This window comes from Schistocerca serialis, chromosome 5 (genome assembly GCF_023864345.2).
Source record: "Schistocerca serialis cubense isolate TAMUIC-IGC-003099 chromosome 5, iqSchSeri2.2, whole genome shotgun sequence".
NCBI lineage: Eukaryota > Metazoa > Arthropoda > Insecta > Orthoptera > Acrididae > Schistocerca > Schistocerca serialis.
Window position 1 is genome coordinate 74,786,634 of NC_064642.1, and position 12,481 is coordinate 74,799,114.

At 35.1% G+C, this 12,481-nt stretch overlaps 1 protein-coding gene across 2 annotated transcripts in view; it reads right to left on the reverse strand.

Annotated features, from left to right (window-relative positions):
• Positions 1 to 12,061, reverse strand: part of LOC126481095 (serine/threonine-protein kinase VRK1-like) — a 99,394-nt gene extending 87,333 nt beyond the window's left edge. The window contains exons 1-2 of one of the 2 annotated variants that reach the window (XM_050104614.1): positions 11,964 to 12,061; positions 3,683 to 3,753 (exon numbers count right to left, since the gene is read on the reverse strand). The gene's annotated coding sequence lies outside the window, so the exon portion shown is untranslated. Of the gene's footprint in view, positions 1 to 3,682; positions 3,754 to 11,576; positions 11,600 to 11,963 lie in introns of those variants that run through there. The other variant, XM_050104615.1, reaches the window with a different exon arrangement.
• Positions 12,062 to 12,481: the final 420 nt, after the last annotated feature.

The window sequence follows — 12,481 nt, forward strand, 5'->3', positions numbered from 1 at the left end:
ATGGAATGAACTGTTTAATGAGTACAGAATTTGGATTGAGAGTAAATCAGCAAAAGATGAAGGTAATTAGAAACAGCAGAAATAAGGACAGTGAGAAACTTCACATCAGGAATGGTGATCACGAAGTAGATGAAGTTAAGGAATTCTGTTACCTATGTACCACAATAACAAATGACAGATGAGCAAGGAGGACATAAAAAGCAGATTAGCACTGGCAAAAACGGACATTCCTGGCCATGAAAAGTTTATTAGTGTCAAACACAGGCCTTCATTTCAGGAACATACATCTGATAATATATGCTGAGGCACGGCATTGTATGGCGATGAAACATGGACTGTGCGAAAACCAGAAACAAAGAGAACCGAAGAATTTGGGATGTGGTGCTACAGAAGAATGTTGAGAAGTACATGGACTGATAAGGTAAGGACTGTGGAGATTCTCTGAAGAATTGGCGAGGAAAGGAATGTATGGAAAACACTGATAAGGAAAAGGGACAAGTTGGCATGACATCTGTTAAGACTTCACGGAATGGCTTCCATGTTACTAGAGGGAGCTGAAGAGTGTAAAAACTGTAGAGGAAAACTGAGACTGGAATGCATCCAGCAGTCAACTGAGAATGTAGGTTGCAAATGCTGCTCTGCGATTGAAAAGTTGGCACAGGAGAGGAATTTGTGGTGGGTCGCATCAAACCAATCAGAAGACTTAAAAAAAAAAAAAAAAAACTTCTAATCTGATTAGATGGACTGAAGCAGCCTGCAAATAATGTAGGTGTGCATTTCCTATCATCATTTGACCTCCAATACAGGAATGCTCAATACAAATGGATGTAACTTAGCATCCTGTTACTACATACCTATTCATCCAGTTACTACATACCTATTCCAAATATATAATGTAATTCTTTGCCATTTCATAGTGTTTTCCCTTTATCTTTCAGACCATCATGGTCAACTAGTGACATTTACTATTAGGGTATGTGACAAAAATGACTGGAAAGCTACAAGGATGATAAATGAAAAGGGATTCAGGAATTCAAGAAAAGTTTGCAAAATACAGACTGGAAAGCTTACAAAACACCCCTTGTGTGAAAAATATAAATTCTGGAAGATTATTAGGCTATTCAGAAAACCTGTTTTCCTATAATCTAACCAGAGGAAACAGATCAAATGCATCTAAACTCTGGATTACTAATGGAATCACAATATCAAATAGATTTAAGAGAAGATTACTTTCCATCAAGGGACACTGAGGATGACAGGGTTCAATCAATTTACAAAGTGCTATGTAAAATTTTAAGCAATGGCATCAGAACATCAAAATTTATGTACAGGGTGATTATAAATCAATATCGGGGTTTTAATGCTTTATGATATTTATTATATTAAACTTACAGTTATAAATGATGTCAAATGAAAGAGCCACTCAAACAGTTTTACCAAGAACCTTATAAATGTTCAATGAGAGCACCATTTGTCACATGGTACACATCAAGTCTATAGCCAAGTTCTTCCCAAACGTTGATAAGTGTGTTTTCAGTGATTGTAGCAACAGCTGCTTCAATCCGGTTTCTTAATTCAGGGAAGTCTGCTGGTAGCGGAGGCAGGTACACATGATCCTTGATGAAGCCCCAAAGGAAAAAATTGCATGGCGTTAGGTCAGGTGAATGTGGAGGCCTTGCAAAGCAAGCCCTTCGTTGGGCCCCTTGCATTTAGGAGGAACTTGACTGTAGACTTGATGTGTGCCATGTGACAAATGGTGCTCACATTGAACATTTATACAGTTCTTGGTAAAACTGTTTGAGTTGCTCTTTCATTTGACATATCATTTATAACTGTAAATTTAATCAGGTAATAAATATTATAAAGTGTTAATACCCCGATATTCATTTATAAACACCCTGTATTTTCAAGAGAAAATAAGTTCTTCAATCAACAAGATAATGATTGTTTGGAATAAAATGAAAAGGAGACAGGAGAAAGAAATCAAGAAAATTAAGTTTAATGAAAGGTAGATAATGAAATGAAAAAAAAAGTTCCAAAACTGCAGATACCTTTAATAACAGTTTTATGGCAGAGCAGATAATTTTACTTTCAAAACTTCCTTAATAGGTATTGTATAAACCTTAATAAATAGCCTATAGTTTCTGCGAAAAGCGTTCCAAAACAAGTTGTTTTGAATTGAAGTGCTTCTTACATTTCCAAAAGAAATTTTTATTATTATACATTGTCTTAAAAATATATGTTTCAGTGGTTACTAAGGGTGAAATCAGTCATAAAATAATGATATGTTCTCAGACGAACTTAGTAAAACACTGACATACTTATGCAATGAATTTTCCCATAACAGTTCTATCCCACAGACAAAAATATCCCAGAGCCACTGCGCAAAAGAGGGTAACAAAGGATCAGTAAAAAATAATTGACCCATCACATTAATGTCTATATTTTCAAAAATTTCTGAGAAGATGCCTCTACAAGAATTTAAATGAGTTAGTATTAGTCCAGATAAGAGACTGGTAGACGGGTATAAAATATATCACTTTAAATGTCATGCAGATAATGTGGTGGAGTTTTGAGACTGAGGTCAACTTCTCCTCCAACACTGAAGACTATCTTCAAATTAACTCTTAAATTTAATGTTTAATGTTGTTTCATAGTTAGAATTAGGACTGTAATCCAACAGTTTTTTCACAATGTTAAGTCGATGAACTGAACTGCAGTTCAATGCACATCTTTGACTTCTTTCTAAATTTCAGGCACTATGTAGGATCAATAGAATATGACTAATCATGAATAATAAACCACCAATAAGGGAAGAGAGAGAACACAGGTTTGAATTGTGAAGTCTGTAAATAATTGTTATTCCAATTTCAATGTGTACTTGTCTTCTGACCCAGGATTTTATCCATTATTTCTATCTACCTTTATTCAGTCACTATACAGCTTTCCTATTTCTTGCCCACTTTTATCTCACAATCAACTGTTTACACATTAAAAAAACATCTTCTGTTTCTACATTGTCATTCCAGTTCCACGCGGTTTTGTTTGAATCTGATAAATAGTAATATTTTATTGGACAGTCTTTGAACATAATAATTTATCTTAATCTATAAGTAACTATTTCAAATTATCAGCAAACTTAATAGAAAACGCTGTCTCCTGTTTTATGAATTTGTGACTGCTTTCACTGCAATTCCTCTCAACCTCACTACTTCCCACAAAACATGTCTAAATCTGATGTAAGCCATGTCATTACGTTAAAATTATTGCAGATTTTCCTCAATTTCCGAGCACATATACATTCACATTTATTAAAAAATTTAATAGAAAAGGAGTAGTTAACTCCAATGTACCAAGCACACTTTTAGTATCAGTAATCAAGCTTTTGAATATAACTTGTGCTCCATATTGAGCTCCTGTCCTTTGAGCTGTTTCCTCAGTTCATTCTTATATCTTCCCTTATTTCCAATTTGCAACTCTTATACAATTACTCAGTTTTTCTCGTTTTGTACCACAGTGGTTACCACACCAATAGTCTATGTACATAGATCTTTAGCAGTATTACATCACACAGTCCACATTTTTTCTTTTACGATGCAAAAGATCTCCCACAGCATAAAATACATTAATATAATACAGGGTAAACAACAGAAATATCTGGTAACATGAAATGGTAATTTACCTTGCAAAGACAACTACATTAACTCTAGACTCTTCAGATCTTTCTCGATACTTGAATGGTCCTAAAGCCACCTGAAACATTAAAAAAAAACACAATTTTTTCAACTGGAATCAAGTTATGGCAATATCACATTACATGATTCATACAAACACACATATTGCGAAGTGAGTTGTCAACAGGAACTTACTTAATTTAAATTTATAGCATACACAGCATGTTACATAGCAGGCATAATGGTGTGGCAGAAATAATCAGCTAAATTATTGGAAATATTAAGCATAAAGGTCTAATTAGACATAGTTATCAATCAAGATATTATGTAACTATTTATAAACTATGTAACAATGCAGAACTGTGTAAAAACACAAATGGAGAGACACTGTACATAGAACACAATGAACGGTCTAATGACTTTACTTGAATTTCTGTATACAAGCAAAGAAAATGTATGGCATCATAGTCAACATAAAAACAAACTAATTTCCAAAAGGTAAAAGAATGGTTCAAACATCTCTAAAAATTGGTTTTATTTAGCAGTGAATTTGACAGCAAAATATTGCATCAAAATTTCTTTTATATTTGGCATGACTGCTTCACAAATCAGCCAAAATTTGTCTATCTGTCAAAAATACACACCAATTGCCACACCTATATTGCCATACAGTTTCATATTTTGAGTTTTAAAGGGACACACATCATTTGAGAATTTGTTCTAATTTTCTAATGACATTCCTGTATGATATGTATATTTAAACTACTGTCCTACAATATTAACCAGAATGTTGTATAGATCTTTATTTTCTTTTAATTGGGTTGTTGGCTCCATGTGTAAATGCATAAATACAGATTTTCACTTTCTGGTACTGAAGACTTCAATCCTTGGTAAAGCATATATGCCCACACTTTAGCAGCAGTTGGGATTGGATTCCACACTAAACACAGCTTTGACCATAACTGTCGTGGTGAGTCAGTTTACTTGCACCATTTGGTCAATGCACTGTCTCAAGTACCATATAAACTGTAACAAACTATCTGTAAGTCTGTTTAGGTAGTGACATCAATAGCATGTATGACTGAATTCATGTTCCTACAAAAATGTGCACAACTTACGTAAATATAAGCTTTCATAAATCACCGAGTTCAGAATACACTCATAAAAATGTATTGCTTGTTTTTCCCCAGCATGAATTTATTGCTCGACTATTTGGAATACGTTTATCAGCCACAACACCCTTTTCAGATAGGCGTACAGGAAAACAATAAATACTAAAGGTACAGTTGCAGAGAGCTCATCTACACAGGCAATTTTTCACGGTCAGAAAATATATTGTTTATTGTTGTTTGCTTTCTTGGAAGTCAAGTGCTCTCATTCTCAAATACTGGAAGAATGTAGTCCTGGTATTTGCATGCCATAGTTTACACTGCCTCAAAACAGTTTCATGTCGCATGGATCATTTTGCACAATAGATTGTAATGATGTGGGACGAGTCATTTTACATTCACATTGCAAATTAATTCATACACATAGTTACATTCTGAACATGTCTAATTTCCTTTCTTTGCTTTCATAAAGCAAGGAAAATAGAGGTCAGAGTTAAGTTCTATCTACCATCTTTTTACACATTACAGTAATAGAAATTCTTCTCTGGAATAGAAGGAGCTGTCAAAGACAGACTTTTTGGTGTGTGTGTGTGTGTGTGTGTGTGTGTGTGTGTGTGTGTGTGTGTGTGTGTGTGTGTGTGTGCGAGCGCGCGCGCGCGTGTGCCTTCCAAATTTTACTTCGCAGCCTGTCAGATACAACTAGGTAAGTGATTAAAAACTTTTGTCGCAACATTGTGCTCCCCTTTTTGTACTAAAGAAAAGACCATAATGTGGAGTAATTATGTACAGCATTGTTCCTTTTGAACTATAGTGGATTACTTGCAATAAACTCCATGACGGGATAAATATACTATGAAGCAGTAGTCAGCATGTCCAACTGAAACAGATGCCTACAATATGATTGTGGGCGAGTACCGCACATTATTCTTACAGCATGTTTTGGAGTAAGAGTTGTTACCCCAGAACATTATTCCATATGACATTATTGAATGAAAATAAGCAAATCATGTCAACTTATTGATTTGTCTCTTAAGATTTGCAATGATTGTAAGTGCAAATGTGGCTGAACTAAGTTGTTTTAGCTGTTCCAAAAAGTGCTGCTTCTAATTTAAATTCTAATCAATATGGACACAAGAATTTTGAAGTTTCCACCATATTATTTCCTCACTGTGTGTTACTCTTATCACTGATCTAGTACCCCTAGATGTGCAGAAATGAATATGTTGTCTCCTTTGAAAATAGAGTGAGAGACCACTCGTAGAAAATCAATCTATAATACCTTTAAGAATTTTGTTTACTATCTCTTCTGTTTCTGTATGTATATTTGGATTGATCAATAGTAGTGTCACCTGCAAAAAGAACTTAATTCTGCTTCTTGTATATTACACAGAAGATCTTTTACATATATGAGGAGCAACAGTTGACCCAAGATTAAGCTTTGGCGAACCCCTTACATGATTGCTCCCCAGTTAGAATAATGTCCCCAGACTAGATTGGTTAATTTACTAAGTACAACTTTCTGCATTCTTTTGGTCAGATATGACATTATCCATTGGTTGATTATACCATCAATCCCATAAAACTTCAATTTACCTAGGAGAATACTGCACGTCACATTCAAATGCCTTAGATACGTCACAGAAAACACCAAGCCAGCCTATTTTATTATTTAATGCTTGTAAAATTTGGCTAGTGAACATGTAAATGGCATTCTCAGTAGAGCAACCCTTCTGGACCCCGAATTGTGATTTGCTCAGGACATAAGGCACTCCGTTATTTACCCTGACTGTGCATCATGAACAGAGAGAGCTTTTGTTACTGGGTGAACAGTTATTTTCTCACACTGAGCTTCATCAAAAGGAAATATTGTCAATTAGGGTCCTACTGTCTTTATCAAACTGTTTGGAAAGTTAACTAATGAGATCAAATTGTAGAATCCACGTTAAGGTTTCCATATCTTTTTGCTATCAAAATCCTTTAGAATATTTACATTGAAGTCACCAAAGACTTAACAGCTTGCTGCTGTCTGACAAATAGCGCAATTAAGAACCCAGATTTCTCAAACAGTTCAGAATTTCTCAGTTGGAATACATATACATTTACAATTAACAGTGATCTGCTCTGTCTTAAATCCTTTTCCCACGTTAGTTGTGCATGAGTAATATGCTACAGTGTAATCTTTTATATGTAACTTATCTAAACTTGGGGTTACGTTGTGTTCAGACAGGCAAAGGATGTCATCTTTTCAGAGCTATCTATATTTTCCAAACGGATAAGAAGCTCTTCTGCCTTATTACTCAATCCTACAATAATTTGATGGGTGCCTGAATCCACATTCTAGTGCCTCTCAGACACCAGCAACCAGAGAGATACACAGTTTCTATCTGTAATACATACTTGTCTTTTTGAGTTAAACTTTTAACATAACATTATACCTCTTCATGATTAGAGTACAACAGCAATTTAAATTTTTAAATTCAGTCAATAAATATATGCAAATTGGAAGTCAAATTACTGCTGCCCCTGGAAGCTGTAACGTGGCGACCTACAAATGGACTCGGGTTAATTTGTCCTAGGTTAGTCACTTAGTGATATTGATCTACAAAATCAGCTACCAGTTCGTCAAATGAAATTTCCTGGAGCAACAAGATTGCATTATTACACAATCCTCACTTTCCAAAATTTCTAAAACCAATTAAATGAAAGTGACCTGCAGCTGGTTGGTGCACATTTACCACCACCCAGAGGTACATAAAAATGTTATTGCTCATTTGCCAGTTAAAAAACTGGCAAAATCTCAAAAGCGGCTCCAGCCCTGCTAAACACCTGCATACACAATTCTATATAGAGCCTAACAAGCACTCATATGTTCCTGGGTTTATGTATTTTTATCCTATCTGCAACATTATATGGTTAAGTCTGTAGCATATGTGGTCACTTTCATACTAATGCCTTACATCAGAAATTTCATGAAAGAGCTGATAATGTCATTTCAACTATTCCATTAGATGGCACTGCCTTCTTGCTAATAAAGTAAACTGGTTAGCTCATACAACAAACACATGAGTATAGAGTGACATCAAAAGCAGTTTTGGCTGAAGTCAACTTTCGGTCACTTGAAAGCTAATCTCTTCTTAGTACTCAGATACTGTCCATATTCATTTCTAATACTTATTCTGTGACAAAATTGCAGTACTGTACTCCATTTTTGGCCCCAGGCACACACAACCGGTAGTCCACTATTTTTCGATTCTTCCTCTCTAATGACAAAGATTAGATTGTCACAAGGTTGCTTTTTAAAATTCATGTCAGTCAATAGAGTCAGTGCTATTCATAAAGGGTCACATCCCTAAGAGTGATCCACCACTTTTTCTCCAGTATTTCTATTTCTGTGGTTGTTTTCAATTTGTTTTTTATGCGTAGGGGAGAGTGGTGAGACTTGATCAGTGGGGAGACTTGTCCCTCCCATTATTTTGCCCATTTTTGGGAATTAAATTTTTTTGTTGGCATTAGTGTTTCTTGCCACCCACTTTCCATTGTTGTAATTTGCATCTGTGAGTTTAACTGTTGTTGCTGTCCAGTAAGAGGGAAAGAAAGATTTTTCACCGAATTAACTTTTATTTTGGTAAGTGAATCCAATTATTTTTACATATTAATTCTGTAAGAAATAATGCTGGTAACTGTTTCCTATAAAAGTTCATACTTTAAGGCATAAAGTATAACTGAAAATAAATGCTAATTGTAGGTTAGGGAGCATTCAGAAGCAATTTTGTTCACTTGTGTCTTATGGGGAGACTTGATCCTCAAGAACTTGGTGAGACTTGCCCCTGTTCAAATGTTTCCCAAAGATTTAATTGTTATCCTGGTATCACATTATTGTAAGACATAAAACATCCAACAAATAATAATATATAGACATTTTATTGTAATATAATGCATTGAATTATACAATATGGATGAAAATGAAACTTAGGTCTAATAAATTAAAACAAATTATAGTAATTTTGCTTTATATTGCAGAACTATGGGTCTTACATATAAAAGGAAAGAGGGAGTCAAAGCTAGGAAAAAAATTGACTCTAGAAGTATGGAACTTGCAGTAATGGCGTGCCTTGGGGGAAAAAGTTTCCGAGGAGCATCAAAGGAACTCTCTCTTCGTACACCAGAAGGAACCAGTATAAGCAAAGGAAGCAGCTTTAATAAACACAATGTTAGACAGTTTTTTGATAATCTCTGCCAGATTATCACTACGGAAGTTCTTGGACCAGAATCTATTTGAAACAAAGACGAAACAGGTCTTACTACAGCCCACAAACCAGGAAAAATAGTGGCTATAAGAGGAGAGAAACAAGTAGGAAAACTGACTTCTGCCGAGAGAGGTGAACTTGTGACAGCATGTTGTGCAATAAATGCTATAGGAGGCCACATCCCACCTTTCATGAACTTTCCATGTGTGAACTGGCAGGATAGGATGCTGCATGGAGCTCCTCCTGGAACCAGTGGTTCCACTCATTCCGGCGGTTGGATGACAGCTGATAATTTTGTTTTGCTTTTAAAACATTTTCATAAATATGTAAAATGCAGTGCTCAACACAAAGCTCTTATCATCATGGACAATCGTGATAGTCATATTAGTTTGGAATCCTTACATTTTGCAAAAGAAAATGGAATTACTCTTTTGACAATTCCTCCCCATACATCCCATAAAATGCAGCCCCTTGATAGGTCAGTGTATGGTCCACTGAAGGCATATTACAATTCTGCTGCAGGAGACTGGATGACAGCGCATCCAGGGAAAACTATCTCTACCTATGATATCTCCGAGATTTTTGGTATAGCTTTCTCTAAAGCTTTTACACCCAGCAATGTGATTAGTGGTTTTTGGGTTTCAGGCATATGGCCATTTAACTCTGATATATTTACAGATGATGAATTTTTGTCTACATATACAACAGGCCACTTACAATCCATGGAAGTCTGTGATTCTCCAAAAGAGTTTGTTTCAGTATCAAAACCTTCATCTTCCGGAATTAGACCTAGCCCTATTGGATACAGATCCTTTGAAGATATCAGACCACACCCTAAGGCAGCAGCTCACACTACAACTAGACGAGGAAGGAAATGAGCATGTACCACAATCCTAACAAACACTCCGGTAAAAAATAAACTTGAGGAAGAACTCAGAGCAAGAAGTGCGCGAAGATTGAAACCTGTGGGAAGACCTAAGAGGCTGAACTTTGAAAACAAGAAACAAACGTAGAAGCCGAAAGTAGAAACTTCTGAAAGTGAAGAACTGTCTCCATGTGAGTTTGATAATGACTTTGAGAGTTTGAGTAACAGTGATTCTGATGAAATTTTGAATGATGAACCTGGCACTGGAAAATGGATCATTGCTACCTTCCAAACAAAGAAATCTGAAAAACATTATGTGGGAGAGATTGTCAGTGTTCCTGACCAAGAGAATTTCACCATAAAATGTGTGAGGAAGATAGAGGGCCAACAGTTCAAGTGGCCAGAAACTGAAGACATATGTGACATTGAAAGGAACCAAATTGTACGAGTCATTCCATCTCCAGCATTTTCTTCAAAGAATGACAGAGTTATCAGTTTCATTTTAACAGTGTCAAATTTGAGGGCTTTAATATTCAATAATTTGTATGTTTGTCTATAATTTCATCATGTTAAATACTTCAAATAGAGGCAGCCGTTATTGACTTTCTCAAGAAGTATACTTGTTTTTTCTTTGTATGAATCTGCTATATTTCGTATATGATCTTGGATACATTAAACATGCTAATTCAGATTTTTTGACAGTAATTTCAGCTATTTAAAATATATATTTGAAAATTTAGTGACCTTTTATGATCTCATAACATGTTTTGTAGGCTACAGATCGCACTTCAAGCAATGCCTCTAGAGACCATGAATGAATTTGTTTTCTCAAGTTATTATGTGAATTTCTTTTGTTAGTAAACCTCAGTTCCTCTTATAAATCTTATAAACAAAATAAAATTTGGTTTGAATCATGAATAAATTGTTTCATTTACCACAACGAAGTGGCGGATCAAGTCTCCCCGTAAAAGGTATCAAGTGTCCCACATATGGTGGGACTTGATCCATTCTGCATGGCTTTAGTTTTTAATTTTTTATGATGATAGTAAATGGCAAAGGATTGAAGTAAAAATACGGACAAAAAGAGCTAAAAACTGACTATTTATTACACATTTTAGTTCTTTTCTGATGTTTATACCTACCGCTTTAAAAAATAAAATGTAAAAAAAGGGATCAAGTCTCACCACTCTCCCCTACGTAGTGTTGGCCAAACTAATACCACTTATGGCGAGTTTTGTGCAACTATCCAATGGCGAAGGTAAATTAAGACTTTTCTCATAAAATACTGCTTTATGTAAACCCCAAACTATATCGTACGAAATAAACGTGCATAATCGATCATTAAAAACTTTAGCAGTACGTCTTTATTAACAAAGAAAAAAAAACAGCAATACAGAACTGACAATTTTTATTTTTTTTCTGCCTATTAACACTAACAACACTTTAAAGCAGGTCTGTTTTTCACGCATGCAAAAAAAAAAAAAAAAAAAAAAAAAAACTGTTGAAACAGTAGCTTACAAATTAGCTTGTTTCTACGATTCACTACTCCCAAATGTTTTCTGAAGTTTACTAAATACAAAGTGTCGGTGCCGTAAAATTTATGGAACGATTCAATACTGCAAAGTAAATTATACCTATACGTTTACTGTAGTTTACTAAATACAGATTGAAAATTGCGTACATCTATGGGGCACTAGACATTCAAACTATTTACACGACGCAAGCAACAAGCAGGCACTAATGAAATCAATTTATTCAACAGTTCCATACACCGCCTGCGCAGGATAGCGAAAGCAGCCACAGTGGAATGACAAAATGGCAGTAACTTTCTCCTTGATCTACGTGACATTTTCGATAATTTGGTTATAATATAAACAGGCTACTTCAAGTTGCAAGTCTTTAAAAGAACAAACTGTAAATGCTGACACGAAATACTTAGGTATAAATTCCAAAACCGTTTTGACACTTCGACTGTCAACACCAACATACGCAAATCATACATGATCACAGTAAAATATAGGTACTATTAAAATAATCTTATTTGAAAACAAATATATCTTTTTCTTACCGCAACACTGACAGCATTACTACACTTAAAATTTAAATACAGCATTGATTAAAATTCTACCATAAAACACACAGCCATATTTAATGACCTTGATTTTGCCAAAGATGTCGTTTACTCAATCACTGTCCGACAGTCTCATTCGATGACTAACTATCGATTGTAGAAGTTATTACTTTTATTTTTATATTACACGGTCTTTCGTACTATTGAGAGATAAAGCTGTGATAAAGCACGATCGAGAAATAGGCTAACTACAGTGTAACATGGGTGTGCACTGTACGATGGCAATTTATTCACCAGCTAGTTATGCGGTCAAGTTGGCAACGCAAATCGAACTTGTTGGTTATTTTTGCGCGCGAAAGTTACGATATTCAGTTGATTTCGGTCTCAGCTGAGGCAACGTCGGGTGTAAACATGTGTGCGAAAAGTTGAAAATGTCAGAACTACGTTCTTTTGGGCACTGACTCTAGTGGTCATCGTTATGGTCTTCAAGAAATTTACGGAAAACAGAGTTGATA